This window comes from Argopecten irradians, chromosome 12 (genome assembly GCF_041381155.1).
Source record: "Argopecten irradians isolate NY chromosome 12, Ai_NY, whole genome shotgun sequence".
Taxonomy (NCBI): domain Eukaryota; kingdom Metazoa; phylum Mollusca; class Bivalvia; order Pectinida; family Pectinidae; genus Argopecten; species Argopecten irradians.
The window spans coordinates 24,598,730-24,619,083 of NC_091145.1; the positions used below are offsets into that span (position 1 = coordinate 24,598,730).

The 20,354-nt window shown below is 44.7% G+C and overlaps 1 protein-coding gene and 2 long non-coding RNA genes across 5 annotated transcripts in view; all 3 read left to right on the top strand.

Moving 5' to 3' along the window:
• LOC138336419 (uncharacterized) overlaps positions 1-6,937 on the top strand; it is a 76,551-nt gene extending 69,614 nt beyond the window's left edge. Inside the window, exon 3 of the long non-coding RNA XR_011210424.1 lies at positions 6,803-6,937. This is a non-coding gene — a long non-coding RNA (uncharacterized lncRNA). The remainder of the gene's footprint in view (positions 1-6,802) is intronic.
• The window catches only part of LOC138336414 (protein MON2 homolog), a 576,914-nt gene that overhangs the window by 461,694 nt on the left and 94,866 nt on the right, over positions 1-20,354 (top strand). The window lies entirely within an intron of this gene.
• Positions 6,947-20,354, top strand: part of LOC138336418 (uncharacterized) — a 63,589-nt gene continuing 50,181 nt past the window's right edge. The window contains exon 1 of the long non-coding RNA XR_011210423.1: positions 6,947-6,979. This is a non-coding gene — a long non-coding RNA (uncharacterized lncRNA). The remainder of the gene's footprint in view (positions 6,980-20,354) is intronic.

A 20,354-nucleotide genomic window follows, 5' to 3' on the forward strand; every position in this document is an offset into this window, starting at 1 on the left:
GTTGGATGATATTAGATGGGCAGAGGGGGGAATGTTGGGTGGATATTAGATGGTGGAGGAGAGGGGAATGTTGGATGGTATTAGATGGTGGGGGAGGAGGGGAATGTTGGATGATATTAGATGGTGGGGGGAAGAGGGGAATGTTGGATGATATTAGATGGTGGGGGGAGAGGGAATGTTGGATGGTATTAGATGGTGGGGGGAGAGGGGAATGTTGGATGGTATTTAGATGGTGGGGGGAGAGGGGAATGTTGGATGGTATTAGATGGTGGGGGAGAGGGGGAATGTTGGATGGTAATAGGATGGTGGGGGGAGAGGGGAATGTTGGATGGTATTAGATGGTGGTATTAGGGTGGGGGAGAGGGGAATGTTGGATGGATATTAGATGGTGGGGGGAGAGGGGAATGTTGGATGATATTAGATGGTGGGGGGAGAGGGGAATGTTGGATGATATTAGGATGGTCGGTGGGGGGAGAGGGGAATGTTGGATGGTATTAGATGGTGCGGGGGGAGAGGGGAATGTTGGATGAATTAGATGGTGGGGGGAGAGGGGAATGTTGGATGATTATTAGATGGTGGGGGAGAGGGGAATGTTGGATGCACCACGGTATTTAGATGGGTGGGGGGGGGGAACGTGAGGGATAGTGGTGGGAGAGAGGGGAATGTTGGATGATATTAGATGGTAGGGGGGAGAGGGGGAATGTTGGATGGTATTAGATGGTGGGGGAGAGAGGGGAATGTTGGATGGATATTAGATGGTGGGGGGGAGAGGGGAATGTTGGTGTGGATACATTAGATGGTGGGGGAGGAGGGGAATGTTGGATGATATTAGATGGTGGGGGGAGAGGGGAATGTTGTGATGGTATTAGATGGTGGGGGGAGAGGGGAATGTTGGATGGTATTAGATGGTGGGGGGAGAGGGGAATGTTGGATGGTATTAGATGGTGGGGGGAGGGAGGGGAATGTTGGATGGAATGTTAGATGGTGGGGGGGGAGAGAGGGGAATGTTGGATGGTATTAGATGGTGGGGGGAGGGGGGAATGTTGGATGGTATTAGATGGTGGGGGAGAGGGGAATGTTGGATGGTATTAGATGGTGGGGGGTGCGAGGGGGAATGTTGGATGATATTAGATGGTGGGGGGAGAGGGGAATGTTGGATGGTATTAGATGGTGGGGGAGAGGGAGGAATGTTGGATGATATTAGATGGTGGGGGGAGAGGGGAATGTTGGATGGTATTAGATGGTGGGGGGGAGAGGGGAATGTTGGATGGTATTAGATGGTGGGGGGAGAGGGGAATGTTGGATGGTATTAGATGGTGGGGGAGAGGGGAATGTTGGATGACATTAGATGGTGGGGGGAGAGGGGAATGTTGGATGATATTAGATGGTGGGGGAGAGGGGAATGTTGGATGGTATTAGATGGTGGGGGAGAGGGGAATGTTGGATGATATTAGATGGTGGGGGAGAGGGGAATGTTGGATGATATTAGATGGTGGGGGAGAGGGGAATGTTGGATGGTATTAGATGGTGGGGGGAGAGGGGAATGTTGGATGATATTAGATGGTGGGGGAGAGGGGAATGTTGGATGATATTAGATGGTGGGGGAGAGGGGAATGTTGGATGATATTAGATGGTGGGGGACGTGGGGAATGTTGGATGGTATTAGATGGTGGGGGGGAGAGGGGAACGTTGGATGGTATATTAGATGGTGGGGGGGAGAGGGGGAATGTTGGATAATATTAGATTGTGGGGGGAGGGGGGAACGTTGGATGATATTAGATGGTGGGGGGGAGGGGGGAATCTTTGGATGATATTAGATGGTGGGGAGAGGAGGGGGGAATGTTGGATGATAATTAGATGGTGGGGGGAGAGGGGAATGTTGGATGGATATTAGATGGTGGGGGAGGATAGGGGAATGTTGGATGATATTAGATGGTGGGGGGAGAGGGGAATGTTGGATGATATTAGATGGTGGGGGGGAGAGAGGGGAACGTTGGATTGATATTAGATGGTTGGGGGGGAGAGGGGAATGTTGGATGACATTAGGATGGTGGGGAGACGAGGACGGGGAATGTTGGATGATATTAGATGGTGGGGGAGGGGGGAATGTTGGATGGTATTAGATGGTGGGGGAGAGAGGGGGAATGTTTGGATGATATTAGATGGTGGGGGGGTAGAGGGGAATGTTGGATGATATTAGATGGTGGGGGGGAGAGGGGAATGTTGGATGACATTAGATGGTGGGGGGGAGGGGGGGAATGTTGGATGACATTAGATGGTGGGGGGAGAGGGGGAATGTTGGATGACATTAGATGGATCTGGGGGAGGGGGGATGTTGGATGACCATTAGATGGTGGGGGTGATGGAGGGGAATGTTGGCTGACATTATATGGTGGGGGAGAGGGGAATGTTAGTTGGGATGATATTAGATGTTAGTGGTGGGGGGAGCTGGGGAATGTTGGATGGATATTAGATGGTGGGGGGAGAGAGGGGAATGGTTGGATGAATATTAGATGGGAGTGGGGGAGTGGGGGAATGTTGGATGATATTAGATGGTGGGGGGAAAGGGGGGAATGTGGTGGATGACATTAGATGGTGGGGGAGGGGGGAATGTTGGATGACATATTAATGGATGGTGGGGAGGAGGTGAGGGAATGTTGGATGACATTAGATGGTGGGGGAGGGGGAGGATGTTGGATGATATAGATGGTGGGGAGAGGGGAATGTTTGGATGATTTAGATGTGTGGGGGAGGGGGGGACATGTTGGATGATATTAGATCGTGGGGGAGTGGGGGGAATCGTTGGATAATGTTAGATGGTGGGGGGGAGAGGGGAATGTTGGATGATATTAGATGGGTTGGGGAGGAGGGAACTGTTGGATGATATTAGATGGTGGGATGAGAGGGGAATGGTTGGATGAATATTAGATGGTGGGGGTGAGGGGGGAGGATGAATGTTGGATGATATTAGATGGTGGGGGAGGGGGGAATGTTGGATGACATTAGATGGTGGGGGAGAGGGAAATGTTGGATGGTTGGAACGTTGGATATTAGATGGTGGGGGAGGGGGGGAATGTTGGATGATATTAGATGGTGGGGGGAGGGGGGAATGTTGGATGACATTAGATGGTGGGGGAGCAGGGGAATGGTTGGATGACATTAGATGGTGGGGGAGGGGGAATGTTGGATGACATTAGATGGTGGGGGAGGGGGGGGGAATGTTGGATGATTATTAGATGGTGGGGGGAGGGGGGAATGTTGGATGATATTAGATGGTGGGGGAGGGGGGAGGGAATGTTGGATGAATTTAGATGGTGGGGGAGGGGGAAGGGTTGGAGACATTAGCTCGATGGGGGAGGGGGAATGTTGGGATGATATTAGATGGTGGGGGAGGGGGGAATGTTGGATGATATTAGATGGTCGGGGGGAGGGGGGAGATGTTGGATGTGTATTTAGATGGTGGGAGGTGAGGGAATGTTGGGATGACATTAGATGGTGGGGGGGAGAGGGGAATGTTGGATGATATTAGATGGTGGGGAGAGGGGAATGTTGGATGGACATTAGATGGTGGGGGGGGGGGGGAATGTTGGATGATATTAGATGGTGGGGGAGAGGGGAATGTTGGATGACATTAGATGGTGGGGGAGAGGGGGAATGTTGGGATGATATTAGAATGGTGGGGGAGATGGGAATGTTGGATGATATTAGATGGTGGGGGGGAGAGGGGAATGTTGGATGACATTAGATGGTGGGGGAGTGGGGAATGTTGGATGACATTAGATGGTGGGGGAGGGGGGGAATGTTGGATGATATTATGGGGGATGGTGGGGGGAGAGGGGAATGTTGGATGGTATTAGATGGTAGAGGAGGGGGAACATTGATGATATTAGATGGTGGGGGAGGGGGGAACATGGATGATCTTAGGATATTAGAGGATGGTATTAATAGCATTAGCAGGTAAGTAGAGTGAAATGTCACTCATCCTGTTTGTAATCAGGTAATGTTATCAGTGTAAGGCGAGGGATCAGAACCGTGACAACTGTTTGCTGTCTGCCAGTAACCCAGGTATTTAGTGGGAGCAGTAAGCCTTCCAGTACAGTGCCTCGGCTTGATTGATAAACCAGTGCACTCGTTAGTAAATGATATATTTGTAAACTATAAGCTCACTCAGCTGTGACTGTGGTATCAGTTATTTCTGGTGTACAAAGCAGACTCAAAATACCAGAACCATGAACATAACAGTGGCTGAAATATCAAAACCATGAATTAAACAGGGACTGAAATATCAAAACCATGAATTAAACAGCAACAAAAATATCAAAACCATGAACTAAACAGGGGCTGAAATATCAAAATCATTAACTGAACAGCAACAAAAATATCAAAACCATGAATTAAACAGGGACTGAAATATCAAAATCATAAACTGAACAGCAACAAAAATATCAAAACCATGAACTAAACAACAGCGACTGAAATATCCAAAATTATAAATTGAACATCAATAAAAATATCAAAACCATGAACAAAACAGCGACTGAAATATCAAAACCATGAACTAAACAGCAGCTAAAATATCAAAACCATAACTTAAACAGCAACTAAAATACCAAAGCCATGAAATGAACAGCGGATTAAATATCAAAACCATAACTTAAACAGCGCTTTAAAAATCAAAACCTTGAAGTGAACATGCAGGGACTAAGATATGATAACCATGCAAGAACTATACAGCTATATAACACTGTATCTAAATACCAAGTATATTAGCAGTGGACAATAATAATAGTAACTTTATAGCAATGAAAACATTTGTCCCTGCTACTGGAACTTAAACCGTTACCGTTCTAAATAAAGCTCTCCAGGGAAATCTAATTATTTTAACGAGGTCTTATGACTGATTTATTGTAATAAATGTCGTTATATTGGTGTTGTGAGGAAATGAAGACCAAACAACTTTATATAAATAGCGGTAGATGTAACTAGATCATCGGTGGTGCGGTGACATGTGGTGACACTAACAATGGGGCGCCGTGACAACGCTAACAGACATTGATGGCATCACCAGCAGCCTCTGCATCACTTTGAATGTGACCTCTGACTGGTCAGCTCTGTTTGCTTTCAGGTCAAAACCGTTTGTTATTGGGTCACTATAGACCATTATTTTGATTCATAGCTTCATTACAAGCAGTCTTGTGTACTGTAACAGTGCCAGTCCGGAAGGGCCGTCTAATTTTGGTCAGAATGTGGGCGATGGAGGAGGTCGTGGTCAGATTTGGATGATGTTAACACTTTTGTTGGTAGACGATCTTAATTGCTGGTACCCATTTCCTTGATTCTAAGAAAAGAATCTTTTATTCTTTCTTAAATTGTTATAAAACCAAAAAAAATTGTTTAATCATATCATAATTTTTAAATTTTGTGTAAAATATTTAAAAACAATTTTTTAAATGTCCATGTAGTCTTCCATGTTTTTATTTGAATGAAAATTTGATCGGTTTTGACTGTAGGTTGATACAGAGGAAGCTTTGGGCTGTGGTCAGTCTGGCATTTAATTTTAAAGGGAGATTTTGGGTGTGGTCAGTCTGGCATTTAATTTTAAAGGGAGATTTTGGGTGTGGGCAAAATGGCTAAAGGGAGATTTTGACTTTTGGTCAATATGGCTTAAGGGAGACTTTGGCTGTGGTCAGTATGGCTAAAGGGAGTTAACTGCAATAAATATGGCTAAAGAGAGACTTTGGCTGTGGTACTGTGGTCAGTATTGTTGAAGGAAGATTTTGGCTGTGGTTAACCATTGGCTGAAGGGATAATGTTGTGAATATGGCTGAAGAAAGACTTTGGCTGTGGTCAATATGGCTGAAGGGAGATTTTGACTGTGGTCAGTATTGTTGAAGGAAGATTTTGGCTGTGGTCAACAATTGGCTTAAGGGAGAATGTTGTGAATGTGGCTAAAGAAAGACTTAGGCTACAGTGGTCAATATGGCTGAAGGGAGATTTTGACTGTGGTCAATATTGCTAAAGGAAGATTTTGGCTGTGGTCAGTATGGCTAAAAGGATATTTAGCTTGTGGTCAATATGACTACAAGTAGCCTTCCAATATATGTTCAATATGGTTAAAGGAAGATTCAAGCCTTTAGCTATATATAAAGACCCATTTCTGTGCCAATAACAAATCTATAAGGATGTCTAAGTTTGGCTGGCTCATTGATCTGAGAGTCAGGCCAAGAATGTGAGATATGCACAAACTATTATCGTCTATAGATGGCTTATACACAAAGATGAAGGCTGACTTTTTATGATGGATGAACACATTTTCTTTTGATACATTGTCTACTATATGATTTGTTCCTAAGTCGTTTAGAATGTGATCAGCAGTCAGATTAATGTTGTCTTGTCTGTCATGGTTTGAGCCAGCGCTCCTAATATTGTGTAGTAAGTTTCATTATTACAGCTAGGCTCACCCCTATCACTTCTGTAGGCATTGTAACTGGGGTCAGTGCCTAGATACATTGGCCAATCCTGATAATACGGAAAATGGCCGAATTGGATCCAGATATTTACTTGGTGGTAAAGCATCAATATGGTAAAAATATCTTTGATCCATAGGGTATATATACTCAAACACTTTCGTTTGATCATCCAGTAAATGACCAGGATAAAAAGGAATTTTTATTGCAATCTTTCATAGTAAACTATAAAAGAGTTCAATAATTCTATTTATACACTTCACAAAGGAGAAGCCTTTTAGTAAGATATATAAGCAAAATTTTTCTATAAAGTAAAACACTTTTTTTTATTGTAGACGCCGCCAATTCTGTGTCCAGATGAATGGGAACTGTCGTCGTGTGTTTGGCAGAACATTCTCAAGTATTCTACAGAGCTTCCCGAGGTGTTCCACAGAACTTACCCAGATATTCTACAATTCATCAGAGCTCCTCAAAGTTCTAGCTCCTCAAAGTGTTCTATTGAAACTACTCAGGTATTATACAGAGCTTCTCAAAGTGTTCGAACTTAACTCATATATTCCCCATTTCTAACACAATTAGATAACCTTTTACACGGGTTTCACAGAACTTATCTAGGTGTTCTACAGAACTTGTCCAAGTGTTCTATAGAACTTGTCCATGTGTTCTTCAGAACATGTCCATGTGTTCTGTAGAACTTGTCCACATGTTCTACAGACCTTGTCCATGTCTTCTACAGAACTTGTCCAGGTTTTCCTCAGAACTTCCTCATAACTCATACATTCCCCAATCTAACACAATTAAATGACCTTATACAAGTGTTCTACAGAATTCGTCCAGCTTTTCTACAGAACTTGTCGAGGTGTTCTACAGAACTTGTCCATGTGTTCTTCAGAAATTGTCCATGTATTTTACAGAACTTACCTGTGTGTTCTACAGAACTTGTCCAGCTTTTTAGGTCATTTGACCGAAGGTCAGGATGACCTATTGTCATCGTGTTTCGTCCGTCATCGTGCGCCATGCGCCGTGCGTAAGACTATTTATACAAAAGCCTACTCCTCCTTAACCCTTGAGCGGATTACATCCATATTTGGTGTGAAACATCATTGGGGAAGGACAATCATATCTTATATAAATGAGCCTTGTCCGACCCCTAGGGGCTAAGAGGTGGGGCTCCAAAAGGGCAAATTTTCTTAATTTAAGCTTTAAAATCCTATTTCTCTTTCATCCTTTGACGGATTTCATCGATATTTGGTGTGAAACATCATTGGGGAAGGACAATCATATTTTATATAAATGAGCCTGGTCTGACCTCTAGGAGCTGAGGGATGGGGCCCAAAAAAGGGCAAATTTTCTTGATTTAAGCTTTAAAATCCTATTCCTCTTTCATCCTTAGATGGATTTCATCCATATTTGGTGTGAAACATCATTGGGGAAGGACAATCATATTTTATATAAATGAGCCTGGTCTGACCTCTAGGAGCTGAGGGATGGGGCCCAAAAAAGGGCAAATTTTCTTGATTTAAGCTTTAAAATCCTACTCCTCCTTCATCCTTGAATGGATTTCATCTATATTTGGTGTGAAACATCATTGGGGACGGACAATCATATTTCATATAAATGAGCCTGGTCTGACCCCTAGAGGCTGATGGGTGGGGCCCCAAAAGAGCATATTTTCTTAATTTCAGATTTAAAATCCTACTCCTCCTTCATCCTTGAATGGATTACATCAATATTTGGTGTGAAACAATTTGGGGAAGGACAATTATATTTTACATAAATGAGCCTGGTCCGACCCCTATGGGCTGAGAGGTGGGGCCCCAAAAGGGCAAATTTTCTTAATTTTAGATTTAAAATCCTACTCCTCCTTCATCCTTGAATGGTTTTCATCTATATTTGGTGTAAAATATCTTTGGGGAACGACAATCATATTTTATATAAATGAGATAAGTTTGACCCCTAGGGGCAGAGATGCGGGGCCCCAAAAGGGGAAATTTTCTTATTTTAAGCTGTTAAATCCTACACCTCCATCATCCTTTGATGAATTTCATCCATTTTGGTTTGAAACATCATTGGGGAAGGACAATCATATTTTATATAAATGAGTCTGGTCCGACCCCTGGGGCTGAGGGGTGGGGCCCCAAAAGGGCAAATTTTCTTAATTTTAGCTGGCCCACTTCCTGTTTTCAGGTTTCGGTCTCCGATCTCAATGAAAATTGGTCTATAGGGGTTTAAATTGATGCCGAACAACATGCAAACATTTTCTTAAAGATTTTGGTATTCCAAGATGGCCGCTGGCCCACTTCCTGTTTTCAGGTTTCAGTCTTCGATCTCAAGGAAAATTGGTCTATAAGGGTTTTAATTGATTCAGAAGGAGGAACTTTAGGTGAGGACAATCATATTTTATATAGGACCGAGCTAAGACCCATGGGGATAGTACGGCGGATGTCCAAAATAGAAGCTTTGCTGAAGTTTGGCTTTAAAATCTGACTCCTCCTTATATCAATCCTTGAATGGGTTACAACCATATATGGATGAAGGGCTACCAGGTTTGTTCAACAAATGACATTTACCTATTTCAGAAACTTACATATTCAACTAAGGAGTTCCTTGTATTGTTTATATCACTTTATACTGTGACTTTGTTGTTTTATGCAATGAGTCAGATGACCGTTAAGGCCCATGGGCCTCTTGTCTACAGAACTTTTCCAGCTTTTCTACAGAACTTGTCCAGCTTTTCTACAGAACTTGTCCATGTGTTCTTCAGAAACTGTCCAGGTGTTCTACTGATTTGTCCAGGTTTTCCTCAGAACTTCCTCATAACTCGTACTTCCCCATTCTAACACAATTAAATGACCTTTTACAGGTGTTCTACAGAACTTTCCATGTGTTCTATAGAACTTGTCTATGAGTTCTACAGAACTTGTCCAGGTGTTCTATAGAACTTGTCCAGGTGTTCTACAGAACTTGTCCTTGTGTTTTATAGAACTTCTCCATGTGTTCTTCAGAACTTACCTGTGTTTTCTGCAGAACTGTTCCAGGAACCTGTCAAGATGTTAAGCCATAACTTTTACATGTTCATAATGTAATGAAAATGATATATAGAATTGTTAGGCCTATATTGTTCCTCCTTCTCATCGTCATTAGATAATGGTATATGATGAAACATCCTGACTATATCATCACTCTGCTCCCATTCCCCCAATTACTGTAACAAGGTAAGGATATGTCCGGTCCTATATCTCTCCACCCTAATTACTCATTAGAACGGTTTACACTATCGATGAAACTCCATCAAACCTATGCTAATTTTGAGGCCTGTATAAATAGGATTGATCAGGGTTGAATTGAGGGAATGATATGGGTGTACTGTTGGTGAGATGTGGACACTACCCCATGCCTCGCACCTCATCAGCGAGCCTTATTGACAATATTTGTTGTAATCCCTGATGATTAGGCTAAGTGCTCTAGTACTGACAAGGGTGAGAGATATTACAGGAACACCAATCTAAACTTTTAAAGGATATCATTCTGGTCCTTAATTCTCTGGTTATAGTGAGACGTTATGGTGTGTGCTATCAGACTACTTTTAGAATTTTGAAAGATTTTTTCAAGAAAAGATTTTCTGATATGTCAGTCTGGCATACTGTTGAAACAAAAGAGAATTAAAAAAGTGACATCCTTATACAGCTAAACCTGACTATAAAGACAACTGAAGGGGCAAGGGAAAAGTGGTCTTTATATACAGGTTTGATTATGTTGGAATTGGTCATTTTTGGGATGTACTGTAAGAATGTGGTCTTAATAAGTAGAAATTAGAAGAAATTGTGAAAAAATGTCATTTATTATGAAAATGGGAAAATTGGTTATTGAATACAAAAATGGGAATGTAACCATAATTACAAAGATGAAAATATCTGCCATTGAGTACAAAAAGGAAAGGTTGGGGTTTTTTGAGTGCAAAAAGGAAAATGACTGTTCAAAATGTCACTCATTATATTTACTTAAAAAACATACCATCAGTACAAAAAAAGTGAAAAGCATCTTTGGTACAGACTTTGCCATAATGATATAAGTATGATGACATTATCAATGCCAATCGTCATCAACCAGCTGGTACAGGTAAAATGGACACTAGACAGCAGTAATTAAGGGCAGGTCTTCTCCGCCACAGAAAAAAGTTACGACAGATTTGAGAGTTAACTCCCCTGTCAGAGCTGTGGTAGGTGCAGTGTACCTGGATACAAGATTGACAGACTGACTGACATGAATTGTATTTGTAATGATCTAAAAAAAAATGTTGAACATTTAATTTGAATCTTGAAATGTCAAAGTTTATGAAGTTATAGAGAGATGATATTACGACTCCTACCCATTGCTATAATTGACCAAGTTTTATTATGACAGAAGAGAGATCGTGTTGGACTTTAGTGGTCCTCAGCCATGTTAAAGACAAGATTTCTGACAGGTTATTTAATTAGCTGTAATTTTTTTTACAGCAGCGAAACCATTAACAAGTTTACAGGTGGTGCTGTAAGTCACAGGGAAATCGGTTTTAGCCCAATTTACACCAGTAGTTACACATAGCTCCAAACTCTCTCTCTCCATAATTTATACTTTTTTGGCCTAGAGTGATTGATGTATGGTAGCTATTACCGATTAGGGCTGTTTTTACAGTCAAACTGTTCTATTGGGAAGTATTTCTGGGTGCAGCCAACATATGCCCAGGTTACACAGTTGCAGGTACAGACGCAGAAAGATGGATCAGAGAGATCACGCTACCAAGTGTGATCCATTATGTCTATCATTGCCAATAGCTTTTGTCAACTTTGTTCCCCTTTATGCTACCACCTTTGAAATGTAGAGGTATATAGTGTTGACCAATTCTGTCCCATCCCCTCCTGCCTCAACCCCTTCTATTCCCAGCCCCTCCTGTCTCCAACCCCTTCCTGTCCCCACCCCATCCTGTCCCTACTCCATTCTGTTCCCATCCCATCCTGTCCCGACCCCATCCTGTTCCCACACCATCCTGGCCCCACCCCATCCTGTCCCGACCCCATCCTGTTCCCACACAATCCTGTCTCCACCCTATCCTGTCCCCACCCCATCCTGTCCCCACCCCATCCTGGCCCCACCCCATCCTGTCCCCACCCCATCCTGGCCCCACCCATCCTGTTCCCACACAATTCTATCTCCAACCCTATATCTGTCCCCATTTCATCCTGTCCCCACCCCATCCTGTCCTGTCCCCATCTCATCCTGTCCCCATCCCATCCTGTCCCCCACCCCATCCTGTCCCCATACCATCCTGGACCCACCCAATCCTGTCCCCAATTTATATCCTGTCCCCACCCATCCTGTCCCCCACCTCATCTCAGGCCCCACCTCATCATGTCCCCACCCCATCCTGTCCCACCCCATCCTGTCCCCATCCTGTCCCCACCCCATCCTGGACCCACCCCATCCTGTCCCCACCCCATCCTGCCCCACACAATTCTATCTCCAACCCTATCTGTCCCCATTTCATCCTGTCCCCACCCCGTCCTGTCCCCATCTCATCCTGTCCCCATCCCATCCTGTCCCCACCCCATCCTGGCCCCATACCATCCTGGACCCCACCCAATCCTGTTCCAATTTATATGTCCCCACCCATCCTGTCCCCACCTCATCCAGGCCCCACCTCATCATGTCCCCACCCCCATCCTATCCCCACCCCATCCTGTCCCCCCCCCATCCTGGTCCCCACCCCATCCTGTCCCCACCCCATCCTGGCCCCACCCATCCTGTTCCCACACAATTCTATCTCCAACCCTATCTGTCCCCATTTCATCCTGTCCCCACCCCCGTCCTGTCCCCATCTCATCCTGTCCCCATCCCATCCTGTCCCCACCCCATCCTGCCCAACCCCATCCTGTCCCCATTCCCCATCCTGTCCCCACCTCATCCTGTCCCCACCTCATCCTGTCCCCCATCCCATCCTGTCCCCATCCCATCCTGTCCCCATCCCATCCTGTCCCCATCTCATCCTGTCCCCACCCCATCCTGTCCCCATCTCATCCTGTCCCCACCCATCCTGTCCCCCCTCATCCTGGGCCCACCCCATCCTGTCCCCATCTCATCCTGTCCCCACCCATCCTGTCCCCACCTCATCCTGGCCCAACCCCATCCTGTCCCCCACCCCATCCTGTCCCCACCTCATCCTGTCCCCATCTCATCCTGTCCCCATCTCATCCTGTCCCCATCCTCATCCTGTCCCCATCTCATCCTGTCCCCATCCCATCCTGTCCCCACTCATCCTTCCCCACCCCATCCTGTCCCCACCCATCCTGTCCCCATCTCATCCTGTCCCCACCCATCCTGTCCCCATCCCATCCTGTCCCCCCCACCGTCCCCATCTCATCCTGTCCCCACCCATCCTGTCCCCACCTCATCCTGGCCCAATCCCATCCTGTCCCCACCCCATCCTGTCCCCCCTCATCCTGTCCCCACCTCATCCTGTCCCCATCCCATCCTGTCCCCACCCCCATCCTGTCCCCATCTCATCCTGTCCCCATCTCATCCTGTCCCCATCTCATCTCCCCATCATCCTGTCCCCACCCCATCCTGTCCCACCCCATCCTGTCCCCACTTCATCCTGTCCCCATCCCATCCTGTCCCCATCTCATCCTGTCCCCCCCCATCCTGTCCCCATCTCATCCTGTCCCCACCTCATCCTGTCCCCATCCCATCCTGTCCCCATCTCATCCTGTCCCCATCTCCATCCTGTCCCCATCCTCATCCTGTCCCATCCCATCCTGTCCCCACCCCATCCTGTCCCCCATCCCATCCTGTCCCCACCCCATCCTGTCCCCATCCCATCCTGTCCCCACTCATCCTGTCCCCACCCCATCCTGTCCCCATCCCATCCTGTCCCAACCCCATCCTGTCCCCATCTCATCCTGTCCCCACCCCATCCTGTCCCCACCCCATCCTGTCCCCACCTCATCCTGTCCCCCCCATCCTCCCAACCCATCCTGTCCCCATCTCATCCTGTCCCCATCCCATCCTGTCCCCATCTCATCCTGTCCCCACCTCATCCTGTCCCCATCCCATCCTGTCCCCCATCCCATCCTGTCCCAACCCCATCCTGTCCCCACCTCATCCTGTCCCCATCTCATCCTGTCCCCACCTCATCCTGTCCCCATCTCATCCTGTCCCCACCCCATCCTGTCCCCATCCCATCCTGTCCCAACCCCATCCTGTCCCCACCCATCCTGTCCCCCATCCCATCCTGTCCCCATCTCATCCTGTCCCCATCCCATCCTGTCCCCACCCCATCCTGTCCCCACCTCATCCTGTCCCCATCCCATCCTGTCCCCATCTCATCCTGTCCCCACCCATCCTGTCCCCATCTCATCCTGTCCCCATCTCATCCTGTCCCCATCCATCCTGTCCCCACCCCATCCTGTCCCCACCTCATCCTGTCCCCATCTCATCCTGTCCCCATCCCATCCTGTCCCCATCCTGTCCCCACCCATCCTGTCCCCATCTCATCCTGTCCCCACCCATCCATCCCCCCTGTCCCCATCCCATCCTGTCCCCACCCCATCCTGTCCCCATCCCATCCTGTCCCCATCATCCTGTCCCCACCTCATCCTGTCCCCACCCATCCTGTCCCCATCTCATCCTGTCCCCACCCTCATCCTGTCCCCATCTCATCCTGCCCCATCCCATCCTGTCCCAATCCCATCCTGTCCCCATCTCATCCTGTCCCCACCCCATCCTGTCCCCATCTCATCCTGTCCCCACCTCATCCTGTCCCCACCTCATCCTGTCCCCACCTCATCCTGTCCCCACCCCATCCTGCCCCACCCATCCTGTCCCCACCCCATCCTGTCCCCACCCCATCCTGTCCCCATCTCATCCTGTCCCCACCTCATCCTGTCCCCACCCCATCCTGTCCCCATCCCATCCTGTCCCAACCCCATCCTGTCCCCATCTCATCCTGTCCCCACCCTCATCCTGTCCCCATCCCATCCTGTCCCCACCTCATCCTGTCCCCATCTCATCCTGTCCCCACCTCATCCTGTCCCCATCCTCATCCTGTCCCCATCCCATCCTGTCCCCATCCCATCCTGTCCCCATCCCATCCTGTCCCCCATCCTGTCCCCATCCCATCCTGTCCCCACCCATCCTGTCCCCATCCCATCCTGTCCCCATCTCATCCTGTCCCCATCTCATCCGTTCCTGTCCCCACCTCATCCTGTCCCAACCCCATCCTGTCCCCATCCCATCCTGTCCCCACCTCATCCTGTCCCCACCCATCCTGTCCCCACCCATCCTGTCCCCACCCCATCCTGTCCCCACCTCATCCTGTCCCCACCCCATCCTGTCCCCCCCATCCTGTCCCCATCCCATCCTGTCCCACCCATCCTGTCCCCATTCCATCCTGTCCCCACCCCATCCTGTCCCCATCTCATCCTGTCCCCACCCCATCCTGTCCCCATCCCATCCTGTCCCCACCCCATCCTGGCCCCATACCATCCTGGACCCACCCCATCCTGTTCCAATTTATATGTTCCCACCCATCCTGTCCCCACCTCATCCTGGCCCAACCCCATCCTGTCCCCATCCCATCCTGCCCCATTTCATCCTGTCCCCATCCCATCCTGTCCCCACCCATCCTGTCCCCACCCCATCCTGTCCCACCCCCTTCCCATCCTGCCCCATACCATCCTGGACCCACCCCATCCTGTTTTTGGGGGTCACAGTGATCAATTGGTTAAGATGTTCAGACATATTACCACAAGACCTCCACCTCTGGGCCATGAGTGCAAATCACACATGGGGCAGTTGCCAAGTACTGGTCGGTGGTTTTTCTCTGGATACTATTGGTACTATGCTTTATGTACCTACCTTCCTTGTAAACCTTGCATGTACTTAATAACCCTGCTTATGACTAGGAAGGTAAACTAATCAAATGAAAACAATCATAATTTTCTCTTTATAATCGTAACAAGGTTATAAAATCATCTGATGTGATATAGGAGCCTGTTGACACCAGCGTACCAAGGTAGTTTAAATAAGTCTACTACATGTATTGCAAAAATGGAAAATAACTGCTCAGTTCAAAACTGAAACTAGCTAAACTAATCAAATCAAAGCAATCATAATTTTCTTTTCAAACTCATGAAAAGGATATAAAACGTTTTGATGTGATATTGGAGCCTGTTGACACCAGTGAATAAGTATGTTACGGAAGTCTACAAGATGATAGACATTATCCAGGAAGTTTACGATTCTGAAGTTTAGAGTACTACCTGAACCTGTCATTAGAATTACTACTTCAAAGTCTATCTAGATACGGCTATCTCCTTCTAAAAGCCAGGTCAGATACGACCTTCGTGACCTTTACCCAGGTATCATGGCAGCATGGGTTACGATAGTGTTGAGAGAATTAAGTAGGCCCCTGCCAGCAATTTGTTTTTAAGAAATACTTTGAAATGATATTCTTTACCAATATTCTTTGGTTAGATATTGAAATCAGATTTACCCATTTATACAAATCTTTATGACGTCAATCAGTTCCAAATTTCAGGATAACATTTGGCACTTGAGATGTGAAGTGTTCTTGTCATTGCAGAACTTAGGTTCAAGTTTGTGGTTATGTAGGTGGGTGACAAAGAGGGTTGATCAGTACAGAAGGGATGGGGGAGGGAGGGGGATAGTGGGGGGCTGGGAGGTAGAGGGTAAGCATACAAGAACCCCAGGGGAGGGTGTCACAACAAATACTTCAGGTCTTACCATACAAAATACTATTATTTATGCATATAATTTTATAAACTTTAAAGTTTATTTCTGAATAAATCCTCTATTAGATACATATTGCATGAACTAAGCTTTTAAAATCAATTCATATCCTTTCAAAAACTATTATTAAAAGGATAATCTATAATCTTGCAATAAAGGCATCTGATATTTCATCTGTAAAACTACATGTTAATGGATGGTATAAATTGCAAACTCTTTGGAAATTAATTCTTTGTGTTTCATGTTTTAAATTGAGTTTCAACATTTTCCCTAATTTTGTTTGTATGCCATATCATTTATCATCTATGTTGTGAAATGCTTTTATTTCCATTTGACAAATATAAGATTTATTGTTGTTTAATAGGGAAATTAGATCTCTGGTAATGCTAGTTATATGCACAAAGCTATTTGATATACTGAATTATTACCGTACTGGGAAATAAATTGTACCTTTCTGAAAAAAAATATTGCAACATTTGTGAGACAAATAAATTATATCAACACCATATATAATTGCTCAGTTTTATTGGATGCAAATGCATGAAAGCCAAAAGGGGCCGTCATGTGGGAGGATACTGTATTACCAAGATAAAGCCCACGTGATTGGTAAGTCACCTTGACCTGTACATGTCCGACTGGGGAATCGAACCTTGACCTTCTCATTGAAAGGCTAGTACATTACCACTGTACATCCGAAAAACCCAAACACCATTTTGAACAAGTGCACCTGTACTAAAACTGAAATATATTCTGCTGTCATTTTGAATTCTAATGAAGTAAAGCCATCAACTTGCTGATTTGGCTGTTAAATTTTAACACATTTCATAGTGATATGATGGCCATTTAGCTTTGCACTAGAGGTGATTGTTATTTAACGGTAGCTCATTGGGTAAAGCAGCGGACCAGTATTTCCTGGTTGTGGTTTCAAACCCCTGGCTGCACACTAATCATACTCTTGTTAATAGGGTCAAGATGGTTTTAATTCATGGTCAAGATGGTTTTAATTCATGTATCTCTAACTTCTGTTTATTTCCCCCAAAGTTTTAATCGATGACCCTTTTTTCCCAACTTCAAAGCTGATAACCATTCCTGCAATACCTTGGCAACATGAATTAATGAAACAAAAGTGTTTTTAAGGTATAGGTTTTGTATGTAGATTAAAGAGTGAATTTTTACTGGTGATAGATAACGCTACAATAAGACAGTTCATTTAATATGGAACATGATGTACAATTAAAAAAAAAAAAAAAAAAAAACAGAATTAAAGACAAATTCGTAATAGTTGGTCTTGGACTACCAGTTTATATATATATATATATAGCGCCTATGGCAATGTCTGTATCCCGAGCCTATAGTCGCTACATTGAATCGTATGTTGATAAGATATATGGACGTTACCATGACAGAGCTTACCATGTAAGAACATGCATTGTTATGGCAAGGCGGCTGGATTAATTGAAATAAGGCGGATTCCAGAGTGAGCTATAGAACGCAATTTTAGGTTATTCTGCACAACAATTATGTAGTTATGACGGTGGAATTCACGGCCATGAATATCTTCTAATGATGCTTTCACAATTCTATTCTTCTGCTCAGAGTTTTTTTTTTCTCCCTGAGGTTCTTAACTTACTGTGAAATCTACCTTTGGGTATTATTGACTTGGCAAACACATATATTGCAATATATTTAAATCACCAGGTCGTCTATGACCTCTCGAAACTGCTTTTGATAGAATGTCTAAAATCTGACATTGAATTCTAGTGTGAGAAGGTTATTATCCCCCGCCCAACGAAGTTGGCGGGGGATATACAAATGAGTTCAGTCCGTCCGTCTGTCCGTCCGTCTGTACGTCCGTCCGTACGAATGGTTTCCGGAGCATAACTCTAAAACCAGTAGAGATATTTCCATGAAACTTCATACACACATTGGTCTTATGGTCTAGTAGTGCCTTTTGCTATTTTTAGGTTTTCATTTTTTGCATTTTTTTCGTAACCATGGAAATATTGCTGAAAATATCATATTTTTGTACCAGGTTCGTTTCCGCAGCATAACTGGAAAACCAGTTGAGATATATGCACGGTACTCCATAGGCACATTAGTCTTAGGGTCTAGTAGTGCATTTTGCTATTTTAAGGTTTTCACTTTTTGTACTTTTTTCTGTAACCATGGAAACATTGCTGAAAATGGCAGATTTTTGTGTAAGAATCGTTTCCGGAGCACAACTCTAAAACTAGCAGAGATATTTCCATGAAACTTCATAAACACATTGTTCTTATGGTCTAGTAGTGCCTTTTGCTATTTTTAGGTTTTCACTTTTTGTGCTTTTTTCTGTAACCATAGAAACATTGCTGAAAATATCATGGTAAATGGTAAATATTACTTTGCAAAACTCCACCCATCTTTGTGTATATAGTCTAATATAAATGTCAAGGCTGTATACCTGATTCAACAATTGCAGCCCCGCTCTACTTGAATTATACTCCATCTTTCTTTAGCTCAACTTCCTTTTTCCTGGTTTTTTTCATACACATAAGTCTCCACAATCAAACTTACTTCAGCTTTGATATCTCCATTGGCGGGGGATCTGAATGACTATGTCCTTGTTTTTCATAAAACAGATCAACTGTGTAAGAATGGTTTGATCATTACCTGAACATCTGAATGTATATCAATATAGTCAATTTGAGGCATTCCCAATTATTACCTACTGACCGATGAGTTGTATTCTTGGAATAGCTTCAGTTAAAATTTCATTATGTACATACTAGCTGTTTTCTTTAGTGATGAAAATCTATAAAATGTGGTCGTGTTTAGATTTATAAATTCTTTCAGACATTCATAATAGTAAACAAATGAACAAAATTATTGGCTCTTATGGCACAGATGACCAAAATGCTTCGATTTTAATGCTATTGCATCTTAGTATACCTCAACATTTTTATCCCCCGCGAAACGCGTTTGCGGGGGATATTGATTTGGGCTCTGTCCGTGCGTGCGTCCGTCCGTGTCCGTCCGTCCGTCCGTCGTCCGTCCGTCCGAGTATCGTTTCCGGGCTATAACTCCTAAACCATTCAACTTGGCTACACGAAACTTTCTGTACATGTTAGGCTAGTGCTCTAGTTGTGCCTTTTGCGAATGGGAACCTTTCATTTTCGATACTTTTTCTGTTACCATGGAAACTTATTCAAAAATACCATATTATTAAGTTTCCTTTCTATTCCGGGCTATAACTCGAAAACCGTTCAACTTGGCTACACGAAAATTTCTGTACATGTTAGGCTAGTGCTCTAGTTGTGCCTTTTTCTAATGGAACCTTCCATTTTCAATACTTTTTCTGTTACCATGGAAACTTATTAAAAAATACCATATTATTAAAGTTTCCTTTCTATTCCGGGCTATAACTCGAAAACCGTTCAACTTGGCTACACGAAACATTCTGTACATGTTAGGCTAGTGCTCTAGTTGTGCCTTTTGCTAATGGGAACCTTTCATTTTCGATACTTTTTCTGTTACCATGGAAACTTATTCAAAAGTACCATATTATTAAAGTTTCCTTTCTATTCCGGGCTATAACTCAAAAACCGTTCAATTTGGCTACACGAAACTTTCTGTACATGTTAGGCTAGTGCTCTAGTTGTGCCTTTTTCTAATGGGAACCTTCCATTTTCAATACTTTTTCTGTTACCATGGAAATTTATTAAAAAATACAACTGGGCGCGGGGGATAATGCCAAGCTTTGCGGCTCCTTGTTGTCAATGAAATTCTTATAGATGATGATCATCACACGAAAACTTTCAAAGGTCACATACTAATTGGTTAAAATCAATTGTCACACCATGATAGGCTAACACCAAAGGTCACACGATGATAGGCTAACACCAAAGGTCACACCCTGATAGGCTAACACCAAAGGTCACACCCTGATTGGCTAACACCAAAGGTCACACCCTGATTGGCTAACACCAAAGGTCACACCATGATTGGCTAACACCAAAGGTCACACCATGATAGGCTAACACCAAAGGTCACACCCTGATAGGCTAACACCAAAGGTCACACCCTGATTGGCCTACACCAAAGGTCACACCCTGATTGGCTAAC